Source organism: Arachis hypogaea, chromosome 14 (genome assembly GCF_003086295.3).
Source record: "Arachis hypogaea cultivar Tifrunner chromosome 14, arahy.Tifrunner.gnm2.J5K5, whole genome shotgun sequence".
NCBI classification, from domain to species: domain Eukaryota; kingdom Viridiplantae; phylum Streptophyta; class Magnoliopsida; order Fabales; family Fabaceae; genus Arachis; species Arachis hypogaea.
The window spans coordinates 86,595,923-86,605,903 of record NC_092049.1 but is presented as its reverse complement, the minus strand read 5'-3'; positions in this window follow the sequence as shown (position 1 = coordinate 86,605,903).

Here is a 9,981-nt window from a genome sequence, read left to right as displayed (position 1 = left end):
TGTATTGGGGAAGAGAAGAACACTTTGAGGAATACTTTGAACCAAACATGGAAGAAAACATGGAAAACCATCATAAGAAGAGCTCACACCATGCAGAGAGTGGAGCAAATCATGCTGGGAGGATAGAAGAGTTTTAGGCTCTTACATCAATCCAAACCAGAAATATGAAGTAGCATTCAAAAGCCACATCCATGCCAACAATTTTGAACTGAAGACAGCTCATCCCTTTGTCAGAACAACTGTTCGTTCGAGGGAGTGTCCAAGAGACCAATCACATTAACCACTTTCCTGAGAATATGTGACCAGGAAGTCTAAGGTGTTTGAGCTATAGACGCTCTTATCCATCTCACTAAGGATAAGCATAATGGTGGAGTCCAAGAAGTTGAAAGAAGACGTTGAACAATAGAAGATTACCTCCGATCATAGAAGCTAGGTCAATAGCCAAGATGTGAGCTGAAGCATGAGTTTAGCTAACAATGAGGCCATCAGATATGTCAATGAAGGGCACTCACATCTATGAAGGCCTCTTGATCAAAAGCCGTAGCATTCATCAGAGGATCTTGAACAAGGAGACTATGGGAAGCCATAGAGTCATTGAAACAATAGCAAAGAACGACTATTCTACGCTTCCGAAAGAGGGAACACAAGAGGTTGGAGCTAACAATGTAGATGTCTGCTGGCCAAAAAAGCTCATACAGAGTGGACTCACCAAGAAGATGGAGAGGAATAAGTCAGCATCTCCACTCATCAACAACCAAGAAGTGAATGAAGAAGAGGGTAGTCAGAGCAGCAACTACATTGATTCACCTAGGCAAAACCATGATCATACTCCAAGACCTACAACCTGGATGGAGATGATGAGCGGATATTTTATACGCTTTTTGGGGATAATTTCATATAGTTTAGAGTATGTTTTAGTTAGTTTTTAGTCTATTTCTAGTAGTTTTTAGGAAAAATTCTTATTTCTGGACTTTACTATGAGTTGTGTGTTTTTCTGTAATTTCAGGTATTTTTCTGGCTGAAATTGAAGGAGCTGAGCAAAAATCTGATTCAGGCTGAAAAAGGACTGCTGATGCTGTTGGATTCTGACCTCCCTGCACTCAAAGTGGATTTTCTGGAGCTACAGAACTCAAAATGGCATGCTTCCAATTGCGTTGGAAAGTAGACATCCAGGCTTTCCAGCAATATATAATAGTCCATACTTTGCAAAGGATAGACGACGTAAACTGGCGTTCAACGCTAGTTCTCTGCCCAATTCTGGCGTCCAGCGCCAGAAAAGGATAAAAAACTGGAGTTGAACGCCCAAACTGGCATAAAAACTGGCGTTCAACTCCACAAATGGCCTCTGCACGAAATCTCAGCCCCAGCACACACCAAGTGGGCCCCAGCACACCAAGTGGGCCCCAGAAGTGGATCTCTGCATCATCCATCATAGTCCACTCATATTTTGTAACCCTAGGCTACTAGTTCAGTATTTAAACAACTTTTAGAGACTTATTTTGTATCTCATGACGTTTCAGATCTAAACTTTGTATTCTCTGACGGCATGAGTCTCTAAACCCCATTGTTGGGGGTGAGGAGCTCTGCTATGTCTCGATGAATTAATGCAAGTATTTCTGTTTTCCATTCAAACACGCTTGTTCCTATCTAAGATGTTCATTCGCGCTTAACTGTGATGGAGGTGATGATCTGTGACATTCATCACCTTCCTCAAATCATGAACGTGTGCTGACAACCACCTCCGTTCTATATACGATTGAATGAGCGTCTCTTAGATTCCTTAATCAGAATCTCCGTGGTATAAGCTAGAACTGATGGCGGCATTCATGAGAATCCGGAAAGTCTAAACCTTGTCTGTGGTATTCCGAGTAGGATTCAAGGATTGAATGACTGTGACGAGCTTCAGACTCCTGAAGGCTGGGCGTTAGTGACAGACGTAAAAGGATAGTAAATCCTATTCCAATCGGATCGAGAACCAACCGGTGATTAGCCGTGCTGTGACAGAGCGCGTGAGCGTAGTTTTCACTGGAAGGATGGAAGGTAGCCATTGACAACGGTGATCCACCAACACACAGCTTGCCATAGGAGGACATGCGTGCGTGAATCAGAAGACAGAGGAAAGCAGAGATTCAGAAGACAAAGCATCTCCAAAACTCCAACATATTCTCCATTACTGCACAACAAGTAACCTTTAATTTATGCTCTACTGGCTATTCATAATTCAACTGATAAACATAATTGACTTCCTGACTAAGATTTACAAGATAACCATAGATTGCTTCAAACCAACAATCTCCGTGGGATTCGACCCTTACTCACGTAAGGTATTACTTGGACGACCCAGTGCACTTGCTGGTTAGTGGTACGCGTTGTGAAAAGTGTGATTCACAATTCGTGCACCAAGTTTTTGGCGCCGTTGCCGGGGATTGTTCGTGTTTGAACAACTGACGGATTATTTTGTTGCTTAGATTAGGAAAAAATCTTTCTTTTTGGTTTAGAGTCTTTTATTATTTATCCCTTGTTAAAACACTTTAAATTTATAACTCAGTTAGTTAGAGCGTGGTGTTTATGTTCATGATAATTGGCTATCATAGTTTTTAAAAACCTTTTTCAAAAATAATTTTTCTATTAAATCCTGTGCCAAACTTTAAGTTTGGTGTTTTCAAAAATAATCTTTCTTAAAATTTTTGAAGGTCCCATAACTCATTTGGCTAGAACATTAATTTGATTGGGTTAGAATCTTTTATACTCTTTTCAAAACCTTCTTTTTCAAAATATTTTTTTTTTATTAAATCTTGTGCCAAACTTTAAGTTTGGTGTTTTCTTGTTGATTTCCCTTTGATTTTCGAAAATTTTGGTTTGGTTTTCTAAAAATTTTAAGTTTGGTGTTCTTCCTTCATGTTCTTGTGTTCTTGTGAGTCTTCAAAGTGTTCTTGAGTTTCCTTGTGTCTTGATCTTAAAATTTTTAAGTTTGGTGTTCCTTGGTGTTTTCCCTCCAAAATTTTCAAAAACAAGGAGCATTAGATCTAAAAAAAAAAGAAAAAAAAATTTAAATCTTGTACTATCTTATTGTTTTTCTCTCTCCTCACTAAATTCAAAAATATCTTTTCAAAATATCTATTCTAACTTCCTAACTTCTTATCTTTTCAAATTTGTTTCAACTAACTAACTAACTTTTTGTTTGTTTCTTAACTTTCTCAAAACTACCTAACTAACTCTCTCTCTAATTTTCGAAAAAAATCTTCCCTCTTTTTCAAAAAATTTCGTTTTTTTTACTAATTTTTATTAATTTTTTTTACGAAAAAAAAAATTTCAAAATTCAAATTCTTTTAGTTATTTTATTTTATTTAAGTATTTACTTCTTATAAAATAAAATAAATAAAAAGGTAAATCAGTCCAAGTTATATCCATAGATCCATCATGGACATAAGTGGAGATGGACAGTCCAGGAGGACTTTGGGGTCATATTCTAACCCCTCTACTGCTTCATATGGGAGTAGCATATGCATACCCTCCATTGGAGTTAGTAGCTTTGAGTTGAATCCTCAGCTCATTATCATGGTGCAGCAAAGTTGCCAGTATTCCGGTCTTCCACAGGAAGAACCTACAGAGTTTCTGGCACAATTTTTACAAATTGCTGACACAGTACATGATAAGGAAATAGATCAGGATGTCTACAGACTATTACTGTTTCCATTTGCTGTAAAAGATCAAGCTAAGAGGTGGTTAAATAACCAACCTAAGGCCAGCATAAGAACATGGAAACAGCTGACAGAAAAATTCCTGAATCAATATTTCCCTCCAAAAAGGATGACACAGCTAAGGCTGGACATCCAAGGCTTTAAACAAGGGGATAATGAATCTCTTTATGATGCCTGGGAGAGATACAGAGAGATGCTACGAAAATGCCCCTCTGAAATGTTTTCAGAGTGGGTTCAGTTAGACATCTTCTACTATGGGCTTGCAGAAGGAGCTCAGATGTCTTTAGATTACTCAGCTGGTGGATCTATCCATATGAGAAAGACAATTGAAGAAGCTCAAGAGCTCATTGATACAGTTGCCAGGAATCAGCATCTGTATCTAAGTAGCAACCCTTCCATGAATGAAGAGGTTAAAACAGTAACTGCTGAATTCAGTACTGTAAAACAAGCTGCTGAATTCAATCAGCAATTAGATTTTCTAACAAAGCAGCTAGCTGAATTCAAAGACAGGTTACAGGAGACAAGGATAGCTAATATACATATGGAAGAACAGTTTAAGCAAACAAAGCAGCAGCTATCAAAGCAAATAGCAGAAGAATGCCAAGCAGTTCAATTAAGAAGTGGGAAAACATTAAATGCCCCACCTCAAGGCATCAAAAATTCAAGAAATGTGCAATCCACCAAATATCCCCCTGAGGACAGTAAGAGCCCAGGGAAAAATAATTCTGGCACTAAAACGCCAGAAAATGGGTGGAAGGCTGGCACTGAACGCCCAGACCATGCCCAAAACTGGCGTTCAGCGCCAGAAACAAGGCAAGATTGGCGTTCAACGCCACAAATGGGGCAGAATCCAGCGTTGAACGCCCAACAGGGGCACATTTCTGGCGTTCAGGCGCCAGGAACAGACAGTGAGTTGGCGTCTAACGTCACTCCAGCTTCTAACTCTGGTACGCAATTGCCAGAGAGGGATCAGACACACATAAGTGCTGATAACAACCCCTCTAAAAAGGCTTCTTTAACCACTAAGGTTGAGGAATATAAAGCCAAGATACCTTATCCTCAAAAACTCCGGAAAGAGGAGCAGGATAAGCAATTTGCTCGCTTTGCAGATTATCTAAGCACTCTTGAAATAAAGATCCCATTTGCAGAGGCACTTGAGCAAATACCTTCTTATGCCAAGTTCATGAAAGAGATCTTGAGTCATAAAAAGGAGTGGAGAGAAGCAGAAAGAGTTCTCCTCATTGAAGAATGCAGTGCAGTCATCCTGAAAAGCTTAAAGACCCTGGGAGTTTTCTGATACCATGCATATTAGAAGGTGATTGCACAAAGACAGCTTTATGCGATCTTGGGGCAAGCATCAACCTAATACCTGCATCCACTATCAGGAAGCTTGGCTTAACTGAAGAAGTTAAACCAACCCGGATATGTCTCCAACTTGCTGATGGTTCCACTAAATACCCATCAGGCGTGATTGAGGACATGATTGTCAGAGTTGGGCCATTCGCCTTTCCCACTGACTTTGTTGTGCTGGAAATGGAGGAGCACAAGAGTGCCACTCTCTTTCTAGGAAGACCCTTCCTAGCAACTGGACGATCCCTCATTGACGTCCAACAGGGGGAAATAACCCTGAGAGTCAACGATGACGAGTTCAAGTTGAACGCTGTCAAAGCCATGCAGCATCCAGACACATCAACAGACTGCATGAAAGTTGACCTTATTGACTCTTTGGTAGAAGAGATCAACATGGCTGAGAGTCTCGAATCAGAGTTGGAAAACATCTTTAAAGATGTTCAGCCTGATTTGGAGGATTCAGGGGACACGAAAGAGCCTCTGAACTTTCTTCTGAAAGAGGAAAAACCTCCTAAACCAGAGCTCAAGCCACTGCCACCATCCTTGAAATATGCATTTCTAGGAGAACGTGACACCTTTCCAGTGATCATAAGCTCTGCTTTAAATTCACAGGAAGAGGAAGCACTTATTCAAGTGCTAAGGACACACAAGACAGCTCTTGGGTGGTCCATAGGTGACCTTAAGGGCATAAGCCCAGCTAGATGCATGCACAAAATCCTATTGGAGGATAATGCCAAACCAGTGGTTCAACCACAGAGGCGGCTAAATCCAGCCATGAAGGAAGTGGTGCAGAAAGAGGTCACCAAATTACTAGAGGCTGGGATTATTTATCCCATTTCTGATAGCCCCTGGGTGAGCCCTGTTCAAGTCGTCCCAAAAAGGGAGGCATGACAGTGATTCATAATGAAAAAAATGAACTGGTTCCTACAAGAACAATTACAGGGTGGCGCATGTGTATTGACTACAGAAGGCTCAATACAGCCACCAGAAAGGATCATTTTCCTTTACCATTCATAGACCAGATGCTAGAGAGACTAGCAGGTCATGATTATTACTGCTTTTTGGATGGCTACTCAGGCTATAACCAGATTGCAGTAGATCCCCAGGATCAAGAGAAAACAGCATTCACATGTCCATCCGGAGTGTTTGCTTATAGAAGGATGCCCTTTGGGCTATGCAATGCACCTGCAACCTTCCAGAGATGCATGCTCTCTATTTTCTCTGATATGGTGGAAAAATTTCTGGAAGTCTTCATGGATGACTTCTCAGTATATGGAGACTCATTCAGCTCCTGTCTTGATCACCTAAAACTTGTTCTGAAAAGATGCCAAGAAACCAACCTAGTTTTAAACTGGGAAAAGTGTCACTTCATGGTGACTGAAGGAATTGTTCTTGGGCATAAAATCTCAAACAAGGGAATAGAGGTGGATCAAGCAAAAATAGAGGTAATTGAAAAATTACCACCACCTGCCAATGTTAAGGCAATTAGAAGCTTTCTGGGGCATGCAGGATTCTATAGGAGGTTTATAAAGGATTTTTCAAAAATCGCAAAACCTCTAAGCAATCTGCTAGCTGCTGACACGCCATTTGTGTTTGACACAGCATGCCTACAGGCGTTTGAAACGCTGAAAGCTAAGCTGGTCACAGCACCAGTCATTTCTGCACCAGACTGGACATTGCCATTTGAGTTAATGTGTGATGCCAGTGATCATGCCATTGGTGCAGTATTGGGACAGAGGCATGACAAGCTTCTGCATGTCATTTATTATGCCAGTCGCGTTTTAAATGATGCCCAGAAAAATTACACAACCACAGAAAAGGAATTACTTGCAGTGGTTTACGCCATTGACAAGTTCAGATCCTACTTAGTAGGATCAAAGGTGATTGTGTACACTGACCATGCTGCTCTTAAGTATCTACTCACAAAGCAGGATTCAAAACCCAGACTCATCAGATGGGTATTGCTTCTGCAAGAGTTTGATATAGAAATAAGAGACAGAAAAGGGACAGAGAACCAAGTAGCTGATCATCTGTCCCGAATAGAGCCAGTGGAAGGGACGTCCCTCCCCTTCCTTGAGATCTCTGAGACATTCCCTGATGAGCATCTATTTGCCATTCAGGAAGCACCATGGTTTGCCGATATTGCAAACTATAAAGCTGCAAGGTTCATACCCAAGGAGTACAATAGAATACAAAAAAAGAAACTAATTACTGATGCAAAGTACTACTTGTGGGATGAGCCCTATCTCTTTAAGAGATGTGCAGACGGAATTATCCGTAGGTGTGTCCCCAGAGAGGAAGCACAGAGAATCTTATGGCATTGCCATGGATCTCAATATGGAGGCCATTTCGGAGGTGAGCGAACAGCCACCAAGGTCCTCCAATGTGGCTTCTATTGGCCCACACTCTATAAAGATTCCCGAGAGTTTGTACGTAATTGTGACAGTTGCCAAAGAGCTGGTAATCTGCCTCATGGTTACGCCATGCCTCAACAAGGAATCTTGGAAATAGAGTTGTTTGACGTATGGGGAATTGACTTCATGGGACCTTTCCCACCATCATACTCAAACACTTATATTCTGGTGGCAGTTGACTATGTATCAAAATGGGTTGAGGCTATTGCCACACCCACCAATGATACTAAAACAGTGCTGAAGTTCCTCCAGAAACATATCTTTAGCAGGTTTGGTGTCCCTAGAGTGTTAATCAATGATGGGGGCACTCACTTCTGCAATAAACATCTTTACTCTGCCATGGTTCGGTATGGAATTCGCCACAAGGTGGCCACACCATATCATCCACAAACCAATGGGCAAGCTGAAGTCTCTAACAGAGAATTAAAGAGAATCCTGGAACGGACAGTAAATACCCGTAGAAAGGATTGGGCAAGAAGCTTGGATGATGCTCTGTGGGCTTACAGAACAGCATTTAAGACCCCTATAGGGACCTCTCCATACCAACTCGTGTATGGTAAGGCATGCCACTTGCCCGTGGAACTGGAACATAAGGCCTACTGGGCAACCAGATTCCTAAACTTTGATGCCAAATTAGCAGGAGAAAAACGATTGCTCCAGCTAAATGAGCTAGAGGAATTCAGATTCACAGCTTTCGAAAATGCCAAGCTTTATAAAGAAAAATAAAAAAATTGGCATGACAAAAAGCTGTCATCTAGAATCTTTGAACCAGGATAGAAGGTCCTGTTGTTTAACTCTAGACTCAGGCTATTCCCCGGGAAACTGAAATCCCGGTGGAGGGGACCATACGTGATTACAAGTGTGTCACCATATGGTTATGTGGAGCTTCAAGATATTGATTCTGATAAGAAGTTCATTGTCAATGGACAGAGAATCAAGCATTATCTTGAAGGCAACATTGAGCAAGAATGCTCAAGGCTGAAGCTAGATTAAAAGCTCAGCAAGGTCCAGCTAAAGACAATAAAGAAGCGCTTGCTGGGAGGCAACCCAGCCATGGGGCAACAATCCTCTAAGCATTTTGCCCTATTTTTATTTTTATTTGTTTATATAAAGTTCACTGACACTAAGGTAAAGAATCATTTGCATAAGTTTACAGGGTTACAGAAGGAATCTACACACAAAACAGAGATAGGGAGCTTACTGGCAAGAAAACGCCAGTGAAGGCCATTTTGGGCATTCAGCGCCCAAAATGGGCATCCAGTGGGTGCTGAACGCCAGTAAGGATAGCTATCTGGCGTTCAACGCCAGAAAAGGGCAACAACTGGGCGTTGAACGCCCAGGAGAGCAGCATTTGGGCGTTGAACGCCCAAAACAGGCAGTGTTTGGGCGTTCAAACGCCAGGATGGTGGGGAGGAGCTCTCCTTCTACCCATCTCCTTCTTTTTCTTTTGCTTGAGGACAAGCAAAGCTCTAAGTTTGGTGTGCTTATCCATGATCACTAAGATCATGGCCCCTAAAGGAAAACAACCCACTCCAAGAGGAGCAAGGGCGTGATTTAAAGGAACTGAAGCGCCAGAAATTCTCTCTTGAAGAACCAAGCACCTCACAGACTAGAGGAACATCCACTTCCCAAACCTCAAGGTTGTTGAGTTCTAATCTTAGCCTTAACTCTGTGATAACTGTTCTTATTTTAATTTTACCTTAGAAGTCATATAATAGTAATTAGTATCTATTTGATTTTATCTCCAATGAAGCTATAGTTTATTTTTCTCATCATCATTAGACATGAATAAAATAGTAGATCTTTTGAATAAGAAGCAATAAAATCTCGAGTTTAAATAAAACAAATTCTAATTGGTTAAATGTGGTGGCAATGCTTTCTGTCTTCTGAATGAATGCTTGAACAGCGCATATGTCTTTTGAATTTGTTGTTTAAGACTGTTAAATATGTTGGCTCTTGAAAGAATAATGAACATGAGACATGTTATTGATAATCTGAAAAATCATAAAAATGATTCTTGAAGCAAGAAAAAGCAGCAAAGAACAAAGCTTGCAGAAAGAAAAAAAAAAAAAGCAAGCAGAAAAAGCCAATAACCCTTAAAACCAAAAGGCAAGGGCAATTAAAAAGGATCCCAAGGCTTTGAGCATCAGTGGATAGGAGGGCCTAAAGGACTGAAATCCTGGTCTAAGCGGCTAAACCAAGCTGTCCCTAACCATGTGCTTGTGGCGTGAAGGTGTCAAGTGAAAACTTGAGACTGAGCGGTTAAAGTCAAGGTCCAAAGCAAAAAGAAGAGTGTGCTTAAGAACTCTGGACACCTCTAATTGGGGACTTTAGCAAAGCTGAGTCACAATCTGAAAAGGTTCACCCAATTATGTGTCTGTGGCATTTATGTATCCGGTGGTAATACTGGAAAACAAAATGCTTAGGGCCACGGCCAAGACTCATAAAGAAGCTGTGTTCAAGAATCATCACACTGAACTAAGAGAATCAATAACACTATCTGAATTCTGAGTTCC